At 37.4% G+C, this 12136-nt stretch overlaps 1 long non-coding RNA gene across 1 annotated transcript; it reads right to left on the bottom strand.

Moving 5' to 3' along the window:
• Positions 1-5516: 5516 nt before the first annotated feature.
• On the bottom strand, positions 5517-10474 carry LOC112950546. The gene is made up of 3 exons (XR_003250040.1): positions 10399-10474; positions 8131-8266; positions 5517-5659 (listed from the first exon to the last, which is right to left on the bottom strand). It is a non-coding gene; the product is annotated as an uncharacterized LOC112950546 (long non-coding RNA).
• Positions 10475-12136: the final 1662 nt, after the last annotated feature.

Raw genomic sequence — 12136 nt, 5'->3', positions numbered from 1 at the left:
AGRTTCCTCTTGATCTTAATCCAGCATATTTGGATGTAAAATACTTAGTACTTTGTCTTTCTATTTCAATCTGCCCGATTTTCACTGTGATACTGTAAGATTTAAATAATTCTTAAGTGTTYTATGTCCTACAGAAATCCTCTTCCTTCACTTAAGCAAAGCCTGAGTTCCTGGGGAAGTGAATTAAGAGGATTAATGCCTAGTTTGCTCTGGTGCCATTATCCCAAGATCTGCGCTGGCTTCAGAATGTGRTAACTTCTGCCAGAGAGCAGAGGTTGTGTTTGTGCAGCCTTTTATCTCCCATGCTGAGACATTATCTTCAATGATCAGCTAGAGATTTGTGAACCTGACTGATAAGCAAAGCATATTAATATTGGCTGCATGTTCCCATCTGCAGGGATTCAAGACTTATTTGAGCAGGTAACTGGAGTTTGGCTTGAATTCTATAGTGAATCTTACACTTTTTTCCCCCCCTAATGTGGGCAATTGAAAGGTGGAAAAAAATTGTAAAAGCAACTACGCAAATGTTTAGATTCTTGGTTCTCCTGGCTCAAATACATATTAAAAGAACATGTGAATGCTTTTTGTTTTATCATCTTGCTACTGAGTGGGTTTGTTTAAATATAAATAATGATTAAACCTAAGAACTGGGACCTGTATAGTTTGAGGTGATTTTTATTATGCTTTTGAGTTAAATTTTCCCAAATTTCATGGGGAAAAAAATGACCAATTTTAAAAGGCTTTTTCAGATATCTGCCTTGGAAAGCTCTGCAGATTTCCATGCCAAGCAATGCATACTTCTATTGTGTACATGAGCAATATAGTAGTAACTAAAAATTACAGATAAAAAAAAAGCAGCATCTGTGCTTTTTTTTTACCTGAGAAGTCTAGGAGTCCACTGAAATTAAGACTTACCTTGGTATCCACAAAACGTTTCCTGTCCTTGAGCAACTGCCCACATGCATACTCTGCTTCTGGCAGTACCTTGAGCAGTAAGACAAGGACTTCCCTATCTAGGCATAAACACAAGGCTTCAGCTCGAATCAAGCCGTGATTAAAAGAACCTGAGGCACAAATTATTTGTCTGCTCTCTTTTATAGCCTCGCTTTGCAACACGGTGATTTCCAGGGGCCTGCATGGCATCCGGAGGCTGCTGGCAGAAGCCTGACCATGTGAACTGGGAAGCAGCGTGTCCAGTGTCSAACCCCCAGGTCGGTAACACTTCCTTTGGACATGGTCTTTTTCTATAGCAGCATGCTTCTCTTTTCTAGGTGGGATATTATACATCTATAAATGCATTTACTGTACAGTCTACAGTACTCTGCACAAACCTAGATCTYACATCTAAAGATGCTGCTGGTTCTGCATTACTGGAAGGTGGACAAATGCACTTATTACTCCTGTGTTTTCATTTAATTTGTAACCACTGACTCTAACCTAGTAACGTTTCTGGGAAGGCAGGGAATTATTGACCAAACTGTAACTGCACACCTAACTAAAAATGCCACCTAATGCGAATGAAGTTTCACAGAGAATCGGAGTCCACAAGCCAGATGGCAGATTCAGCTTCATAAGGATACTGAGAGTAAAGGCTAAGTGTTTTCAACACTGTGCTATTATTTTTTAAATTGTACTGTATCTGAGGTGACCAAAGAAGGATTCTAGTTCAGGTCTAAGTGGTTTGGTTAAACTGCACCAGGAATCTTGGCTGTGCTAGCAGATGCTTTTTCTTGCATTTAAAAAAAAGACACGGTGGAATACAGGACGTATTAAATACTTAGTCCAAGTGAGCAGACAGTTCACTTCCAGTGACTTGGTTCAGAATGATCTTTTCATTCCATCACGGCTAGATAAGCCAGGTTGGCTAAAAGGACTTACTGTGCATGTCTCTCAACAAGTAGCCTTCCTAGATAAAAGTTTGTYACAAAAACTCCTCTGCATTAAGGTGCATGAGGCAATTAAATTCAGGGATTCTTTGGAGCATTTGTCTGAGCATGACAGGGTAGGCCTATGTGCTTCTACTGCTCAGAAGTTTTTTTAACAGGTACCTTTTCATTTATATTTTCAATTAAGATATGAGCAGAGCAGATCAAAGCCGACAGCACCATCTGAAGCCAAGTCTAGGCTACAAGTTCTGCCTGCAACCTTGCCTCTCCTCTGCCCTCTCATCGCGTGTAAGCGGCCAGGCAACATTATCAGCAACTAAGGGASATTGGGCTGCCACATGCAGTGATCTCTACCTGTCGGCATGGCAATGGCAGAGTTTTGAGGACTTCTGCTCAGGACTGTTAGAAAACAGGTCATTTAGGAAGAACATAGGGAGAAGTTAAAGGAAATTAAAGGATATGTGCTCTTAAGTACATTCTCCTTGGTGTTTATGCAGTCACAAGTGTGATGAGAACCTTGACTTCCTTGAGAAACATGACTCTACAGAGACCATTTGATTTTATTTTTCCTTAAATATTAACAGAAACCTTATTTGTCCACAGCTATAAAAATTTCCTGGAACCGATAAAAACCAGCAGCGAAGGTCAGGCTGTAACGCAAGACAATCTTATCTTTGCTTATTTTGTCAAATTCTAGTAAATTTATGAAGAGGGGTGGAAGTATTTTGTTGTGAATGGGATTATATAATCTGGCTTGACAAGCACGCATAAATACAGCTTTCTCAACAAGAAGTTRTAACTCTATTGTCCTCAACAGGGATGTAATCTTTTCTCCTACTAACAAGGAAAAAATAACTTCCTATCTCCAYAATGCACAAATTATGTATTTAAAATGTACAGAATATCTGTAATTTCACAATTTAAACTGATTATGGGGGATGTTTTGCTCACAACTGTAACTGTATTCTCATCTGCTGTCTCAGCAGAACATCTGAACATTAGTGTTACTTTATCAGCTTCATCACTGAAAATTTAGGTCAATTTGAAAATATTATTTTGATACTAAGTGAAGTAATGGGATCTTCCAGTTCAAAATGTTCTGAAAATGACAAGATATTTATATTTTACAGAACCTTTCCTACTATTTTTTTTCAGATAGAAGTAGTTGACAGTCCTGTATGCAGATTGCTCCATCCAACTTTTTTATGCGTTTTTTATTAGCARTATTCTTAGTATAGAAATTCTGCATGAAGAACTTGTCGCTGGCTTGGACAAGTTCTACATTTGTTTCATTTTAGAAAGATGATGGAGCTGTAACCTTCTTCGTTTTAAAAAAAAAAATCTTAACTACCCAACACATGAGCAAATTAGTAATAATCATATGTTTTGCACAGCTTGATTTTGGAGACAGACCAAGGGTTTCAACAGTAACGAGTGAAACATAAGAAATCCATGTCTGCAGGAATGCCTGCACAAAACAGACTTTAGATCAGATCTTAAGGGCGTCAGGAAGTCAGCAGAGAGAGAAATTAAATGTTATTTCAATGTTAGGTAGCAGAAGGAAGGGGGAGAAGCAAGGTTRAAGCTTGTCAAGCTCCCAACCCACGAACTCCCTGGAAGAAAAACAGTGTTGTCTCTTTGTTATCCTTTCTTTTTAAGGGAARCCACAGCAGTTGTATGCTCTAAAGAAGGAAAAGGCAGATGTCAGTCTTCAGCCTTGTCACTCAGCCCAAGCAGCCCCCTAACATTGTASTCTCCACTGTGATAGCAACAGCTGGGTGTCAAGTACAGCTCATCGGATACCGGCATCCCCATGTGGAAACAACCTGCCAACCCTTTCATCTGCACCTCCAGAATTCGAGAGGATTTTCATTTAATTTCTTTTAGAAAGGTAATCTTGTTATACAGCACATCTGAAGATAACCTGTCTGACCTGAGTCTGGGCAACTTGCTCTTTACTAAGCTGCAGTTCTAGGCTATTTAATACAGAAAAAAATGAGTTAAGCTTCAAGATTTTTATCTGGGAAGTTGTCAATCAGATTTTAAAGTCTACTTAGCATTTATATAATAATATACAAATACCAGTTTTGTTTGGARTCAATAGAGAAACATTTCCCCTCCACCTTTATTTCAGCAGTGTGTTTCAAAGTGTGTTCAGCGTGGTCACAAGGCACTCAAGTAGCATCATCATCATCATTCACACATTGAGTGGCGCAGAATTAAGTGCTTTGTTGATGGCTATGTGAAAGTAAGCATAAAAAAATCTGCAGTTTTGGACCAGTTATTAAATTATGCTATCATCTGTTTTTCCTTTATTTGATTAAAAAAAATCTCTCAGTTGACGCTACACATTGTTCGTTTCCAGGAACTCACCACTCAGCCTTTCCTATTCCTCACTTCACTTAAACTGCGGTCTRTAACTTGAGTACATTTTTAATTAGTTGTTGCTACATTCAGGAACGTATGCCGMTTGAAATGGTAACAGCTGCAGAAAACCAAGGCTTGAAAAACACAAGTGTAACTAAGTTATATTCAATACTGCATTAGTTGTGCTTTTTAATTTTACACTTTTCAATGAAAGCTGGCTGAGCTCCCCTTCTGCATGGCAAAACCTGGGATTTCCACAGGAACGTTGCCTCAGACATAAAACTTCCTCTTGAAGTGCTGTAATCTGCTCAGTAATTGTGTATTCTGAATTTCTAGCATAATGGCTAATGGTTTTTCAAAGGACCAGGTCATTTATTTCCAATAAGTGAAGTAATAAAAGAATATAACTTCATGTACTTACGTACATCTTCAAATTAATCCTATAATGTGGCYACTTTATGTGAACACTGAAATTCAAACATTAGGTAATGCTGTAATCCATATTTAACTCCCTCAGAATATTCATWGAGATTTGTTTTGAATTAAAGTGTTTCAAACCTAAGATCCTTCTTGCAGATATGGTTAAGTATTCTTTTCTTATTAATATGTTCAAACTTATTCAGTAAGTTCAAATAAAATCTCCTGGAGCATATTTTCTTTTTTGTTGGAAGAGTTCTGTATRAATCAGATAAAAATGTGATCCTTAAGCATATATGTGTTAGGAGATACTTAGATACAGATATTGCATAGGCAACTGAAACATCAGGAGACAACAGTTAACCTAGAGAGTCAGTGCACTTATTATGAGGAGCATAACTGATTTTTAATCATTATCACTGGCTTATGATATACTTCAGAATTAGTTAAAATATGTTTAATAATGTTTATTAATGGAGGTGGCTTGCAGACCCTCCCTCAGTAGTGGTTGCTCAGGGCAATGTTCACTCAAAAAGATTTTAGGGAGGTGAGAGTAATTCCCCACATTCTCTATCTCCTGGACCACTCTTCAGTGTAGCCTACCAGCCATAATTTGCTTCTTTCAAATAGGATATTAGATGAGCTGAATTTAAACTAACCATATCTTTAATCTGACTTCCTTTAAAAATAAAAAAAACAAAGCCAATATTTAGTACAGTAGTTTCTGAACTATTTCAGCTTAAGACCCTATTGCAATAGGGCTTAGAATCATGAATAAATGACAATCCGTGTGATTTGTAAACATAAAATTAAGCAAATTACTTCATTTGGAAATTACTTGCTTATGGGAGTCTCATATCACAAGGGACACTTTCATAATTTGTAGATAAGTTACCTTGAGAAGGCTTCAAAACATGCCAGTCTGTTCTTCCTTTCTTTTCACATTTCTGGTACATCCCATCTCATGTTCTCTCTTCCTAGGTTGATGGCTGAAAAGTAAATGTGTACACACAGTTAAAAGCCCAACACCTCATGCTCCTGGATCACACAATCATTCTTCTAGAACATCAACAAATTATTTCCTTGCCTTCAAAGAAAATTACCTGACTATAGAGTAATACTGCACTCACATTAAGTACTACAACAAGTGTAGCTCGCATTAAAACATGATCTTTGAACAGTGGTAAAGCTGTATTTCTGGAAACATGTCAAAATAATAAAAAATAGAGGAAGGCAATGACAGGAAAGTCTTACGCCTTCATAAATTCTTTTTTTTTTGGTTTGTGTAATTTCACCCTCTCCTCCTACAGGTGAGTATACAAGTATGCATATGTAGATATATTTGTATAAATATACAATATATGTTGAAGAAAGCACRCAAGGTACACTTAAAGATCCCAAACTGTTATGTAAAAGGCAAAGAAAAAGCAGAGCTACATGAACAAATTAATCACTGCTCTGCTCTAACCACCTGTGAGAAACCAAAGCCCTTTTTGCTGCAGCTGTTGGAAAACAGCTGTCTCTTTCACACAGTGGACTGTTTATTAAGGCTGGAGACCAGCCTTAATAGAGCTGGTTCTTACAAGGGGAAGCATTACAGACAGGCTGCTTCTGGGCAGCTGCTACACTTGCATGCAAACGTTTGGTAGCTTTTGGAAAGAGGTAGAAAAAGATGTGCAGCTACAGCTGCAGTTCCCTGAAACTGCCACTGTGCAGACCCCAGTTCTTACTGTTGCAAACTACCGTCACATTTCCTGCTCAAATAGCGAGGAGGGAGCTGGTCTTTATTTTTACCCTCTTGTACATCTCAGCATCTTGTGTATTTTGTCACTTTACTATTTGGAAACTGCTAAATACACTTTGAGTTTTCAGTAACACCACATCCTGTCATTAGAGTTTCAGTTCCATAATCTGGCCCCTATAACTACCTCTTCAATTACTCAATTATCTTCCGAAACTAGGCAAAATGACAGTGGTCTCTATACCTAGCATAGAAAGAGCCCTCATTAGGTTATTTAAAAATAAACACGGTTCTGTTTACAATGGGAGATTTTCAGATATAACTTGTRCCTATTTAAGGCAGGTGGAAATCTTCAAAGCAGTCAGACTTTCAAGTTGCAAACCATACTCCTCTTTCATATAACATCCCCTTTAAAATACGTTTCAAAATTGTCCAACACATACAGCTAGTTATAAAATTAATCTACATCTTTAAGTCTTCTACCCTTGGAGACTTAATATCAATTGAATATATTCTTTGTTGAAGTTAAAATACCTACTTATTTATGGATAGGATCCTAAGCAAACGTCCTGTGGTTTGGGAAGATGCACATGATACGCCATTCAAATACCCATGAAATGCATGAGAGGTTTTATTCAGACAAATTTTATTCAGGGTAATTTTAATTTGCTCTGCTTGCGTATCTGGCTTTCCATGCAACACCAATGTTGCTATGGACACAGGCTCTCCATGAAAGCAGGAGATACYTAAGCAGTGAGACATGTCAGGCTGAACGTTTTTGGACAGCTTTTGTGTGTGTTATGCCAAGGTGGATGGAAAACATTTCAAGGCTTAAGGCTACATCTTACATGCCTTAAGCTCTTACTATGTTCCATGCAGCATTCTGCATTACACTTGCCTTTTTTAGGGCTTCTGCAAAGAACTATTTCATTCAAATGCAGCCTTTCCCATGTGAGCAAGAACTCCTCTCCCTCACCTTTATATTCCTTATTTTTGATTTGTATTTCAAAAGCTCATTAATAGGTTCCTTCTTTTTCTTGTMCCCTAAATTTATTCCTATTGCTCCCTAAATGTTCATATTGCTTGCACACTTCTGTCCACTGAACATCTTCCTTTCTCACCATGCTGTGTAACATTTTTCCAGGATTTTCAGTCAGGTTTTGTGCATTTTGCAGTSTGTCTTCTCTTATTGTGCTACAACCTGACAAAAGCCAGCACTATATTCCAAATGCTACAAACAAAAGAGGCCCATTAACAATAGAATGGTGTTTTTTTCACTCAACAACACTCAATGTGGATTTCTTACACCTCAGGAAGCATCCCAAGAGTAGAGAGATCTCTGTGGATCTTCTGCAAAATGCAGCAGAATCTGCTGCAAAATTCAGTCCTCCCTGGTTTAGTTTCCCTGGTTTAGTTTCAGACCCTTTCAGACTCCAGTTTGAGTACWGTATTCCTGAGAGAGGGGAGATGACTGCATAGGAGACCAAGTTACGTGACTAGTACTTCAGCAGTACTGGCAGATGACATGGAAGTCACTTGAGGTCATCTACACAGAAAGTTTAACTAAATATTTGARGAAGATAAACTAATCCAAGCTTGATTTGGGCACATTTATTATCAGTTGTAAGCTAGTTCTGACAATTTAATCTGCATGGCAGGGGACAACCAGGACAGAAATTTGCCCTGGACATCTCCACAGCCCCTTAGACAGGCACTTACCTGCTGGCCTTAGCCTTCTCAGCAGCACCTTACAGAGCTGCCTTCACAGTTTATACTGTCCGTCTCACCGGTGCCATCACGACTTTGCTTCAGGCAGGAACGAGCTATCACAACCTGTGTTCAGTGGCTGCTTTTCCTGTAACAGAACATACGATATTTGGAGTAACGTGATGCTATGATAACCTTTATATCCGAGTGCAGCATTTCAGTGTAGCTGACATCCCCAGCAGCGCTGGCATTAAAAGCTGCACAGGCACCCAAGTGGTTAAGACTTGTTGCAGGACAATGCTAGTACAGGAGTATTGCAGAAATWAGAAGACTGAAGACAAATATACACTTAATGTGTAGTATAGAACTCTATACAGTAGCTTGCCTGAACAGCATCATGCCCTTAGCTCTAGCAGCTGTACTTGCTCTTTGGATACCATTAGTCAGATAGCGGTAGCGTCAAGGAAACGTCAATTGAATTGGAAGAACCCAGCTCGGTTTTACTTGTCCAGTTTCCTGACTTGTTCCATRGTTATTTCTTTGTATCAGCATTTGCAGAAATTTGTAAATCAAATATAGATTTTTTAAATTGCCAGCAGCTTGATTTCCGTCTGGGATCTGAACACCGAAGCTGAGCTCCTCCTGCTGCACACAACACTTACACCACCGTTACCAGTAAATATTGTGAAATCGGAATGCTGCAAGCAGGTTTTCTAATGATCCATGGGCAGAACAGTTTGGTCTTTCACTCTTTTATTACTGAGCAACCTAATCCTAATTCCTATTAAAACTGATTCTGTAAGGTGATATTTTTAAAGCTCAGTGAATCCAAACTTGAGTCAAATAACTGTAAATTGATGTCCATACTTAAAAATATTTAATAACTGAGTGGCATGTTTACAGGAATATGAAGACACTGAACAAGTGTATATCAGCAAGTGGTAGAGTGATAGSCAGTAGCAAATATGATTCATTTCTTGGCTTTGCTCTAAGCAGCAAACAGCAGCTTCTTGTTGGTCAGCACAGCCTTTAACCTAAAATTATGAAAAATAATAWCGATAACCACAAATCTACAACGAGATGTGGATGCATGTCTACTACTGGATATAGCTTGTTCCACAAATCCAGCATAGCTAATAGAAGCTCAGAAGACTCAACTCAGGATTTTACATAAACATTATACAACGACAGGGCTGTTATAATTGGTTTATACATTTACAAATCGAAGAGATTTCTGAATTACTGTTTAGACTTAATGCACTCAACAAGTTCGGAAAAAGTGAGATCTGCATTTTCCTACCATTTTTACTGACACTTACTTTCAAATAAAACGATTAGTGATAATTATATTGCATAACAGATGCTATTTAAACTTTTCCATTTATCCAGCATTACTTCAAGTACTGCAAAATCTGAAATCTGTATTTTTGAATAAAATCTGCCATTATAAGACTGCTCACTGTAAAAGCAACTGCTTTTTCCTTTTTTTTTTTTTTAGCTTGACTCAATAGAAAGTTATATTTGTCTGACAAGTACTTTAAATAGATCCTATTCCAGACTGAGTTGGGTGCCAGACCACGAACTAAACTGCTTTGCCTGAAGCAATCATAAAATTAGGTTAACTTATAAAATTGACAAGATATAGAAAATATGTACCAGAAATGCAAAGAATTTGAACTTCCTCATTTATCCCAGATTGTTTTTATCAGAGAAGGACTTAAGAAATGCAGGAGGAAAAATCGACTTAGTATAAGCACTTGAATACCAAAATGGCAACGTGCCACTCAAAATGCCAACAACAGCCAGACAAACCCATCTACCTATTGAAAAAGAGAATGTGAATTCAATGAATTCATTTTTTGGGGAAGTGTTGAAACTAATTTCTTTTTTCTTTTCCTGTAAAGATCAGGTTTACTGAGCAATAAGCCATGGCTTTTAAAATATCAAGAGTCTGCTTCATTTGCGTAAAATAACAGCTCTTTGAAATTCTTTAAATCTAGGTTCTTCAACAATATTCTTTCAGATATCYATATGAATTACAAGGAGGTGTTTTTAACCTAAAGATTCTAGTTTAACATTACTAGTTAACATCCAGTAAACATCTAGTTTAACACAGTGGAGACTGTGGATTGTTGACAAAAAAATCTCTAAATTATGGGTATTTACCAAATCCTTTGAAAGCTACATGGTACCCTCTCTTCAAAAAAAGACAATTTACGGCTCTGATTCAGCAAGGCAAGCAATGTGTGTTTAAAACTTTACTGATTTTTTTTTTCTCACCTTAAATCTCAGCAGGGGGAGAGAACCAATTACATTTTTGTTCCTTTAATCAAGGAAAATCACTCATCTACCTGATCTCTTTTCCTGAGGTTTGGAAAGAAAAATGAAAGAAAATGAAAGACAATTGCTCACCATGCAATATTAACCTTCCTTTTTTTTTTTTTTTTCATTTTTTGAAAAATCAATGTTAGAAACTGTTTTCTTTTTCCTTCCTCTCAGAAGAACCCCCTTTTGAACAACATGCTACTTGATTGCAGGGAATCTCACCTGCTTGCATAGCAAAAGCATCAGAAGGCAATGTTGTCGTGTTGAGCTATTCCCAGGGTTTTCTATTGCATTACAAAATGTATTTTATGAGTGTTCTTTATAAAAAGACTCTGGTGTTATTTAGTTTCTTCCTTCGTCAGCTAGATGCATTTGAAAACACAAAATTAGTTTCTCCCTATAATTTAACTGCTTTGTAAATATGAGGCTTGTACTCTTACAAAGGAAACTGCAGGCATCAACATTACCAGAAGCATAAAATTCAAACTGCTCTATTGCAGTTGGGAAGGCACCTTTTGAACAAGATACAGATCCACAAACAAGGATTATAGAGCAGTATTAGATGGCAAAAAATAAAATAAACAATCAATAGAAGTAGATATTCCCTCTTTGCTCCCCTGTCATCTACAGCCTATCCCTAAACACCTAACATTTCAGAAAATTACCTATCAAAGCACCTCATTTGGAAAGCTAGTATCACCATTTTGCAGTGTTTTGCTGCTTTTGGGGGGATTTAACAGTAGATGGCACATCACACCACGGAATGTGCACTGGAGGAACCATCACTGTGAATCTAGACCAAACTACTCATTTTGAAAGCTCCTTAAATCAAGATGAGTAATACTTCCTTACCAGCTTTTATTTTATAAAGGTGTTATAACAATATTAAATATGCTGAGGCAACATCGGAAAAATGCCTCTTAAAAGTACATTCCATGTAATATACTAGAACTCAGGCCTGAGAGCTAAAGGATTTTTTTCATATAATAATGTAAATGAGTGTATTTATACATAAGGAGTCACTCATATCACTCCTATGTGGGAGTCACTTATAACATCTCACATAGCMTGCTTTTAATTTTCTCATTTAACAAGGCTTTTTCTTCTTGAAATGCAACTGTTAGTATACTTTCAATGTATTTTTGTGTGAGATATCCAGCTCTCCAAACAACAGTTACACAGAAGATAAATGCAAGCCTTCATCCTGTCAGATCATTCTTGTTCACTAACTTCCACATAAATGCAGCAGCAAAGTTGAATATCACAAATATGGCAAAAAATGACTATATAGTCATGAATTCCTGTTTAAGAACTTTTTTAATTACGTTTTTTTTCCGTTTTACCAGTTTCAAGCCTCCTGCAGATGAAGTCCCAGGCCAGACAGTGCAGGTAAGGAAGATAAACATGATTCTGCTGAATGGACTTTATGCAGAACTGAAATATCAGCCCAGTGAAGAAGTCACTGATATCTTCTCAAAACTCTGAAATCATGAACTATAAACACACTGACAGCGCTTCCTCTTGCCCAATTATTAAGTGAAAGCAACTCCTTAGGCTACTGTTCTTTTTCACTTCCTTTCTCCATTAACGAGCCAAGATGTCAGTCCAAATAATGCAAATTTATTTGTGCAGTTGTGCTGCACTGTGACTGTGCACTGCAACAGGCAACTACTTAGTGTATTTTTAGCTCTGT

This window comes from Nothoprocta perdicaria, unplaced genomic scaffold, assembly GCF_003342845.1.
Source record: "Nothoprocta perdicaria isolate Ctin4 unplaced genomic scaffold, notPer1 scaffold_321, whole genome shotgun sequence".
NCBI classification, from domain to species: domain Eukaryota; kingdom Metazoa; phylum Chordata; class Aves; order Tinamiformes; family Tinamidae; genus Nothoprocta; species Nothoprocta perdicaria.
This window is presented reverse-complemented; position numbering and strand designations above follow the sequence as displayed.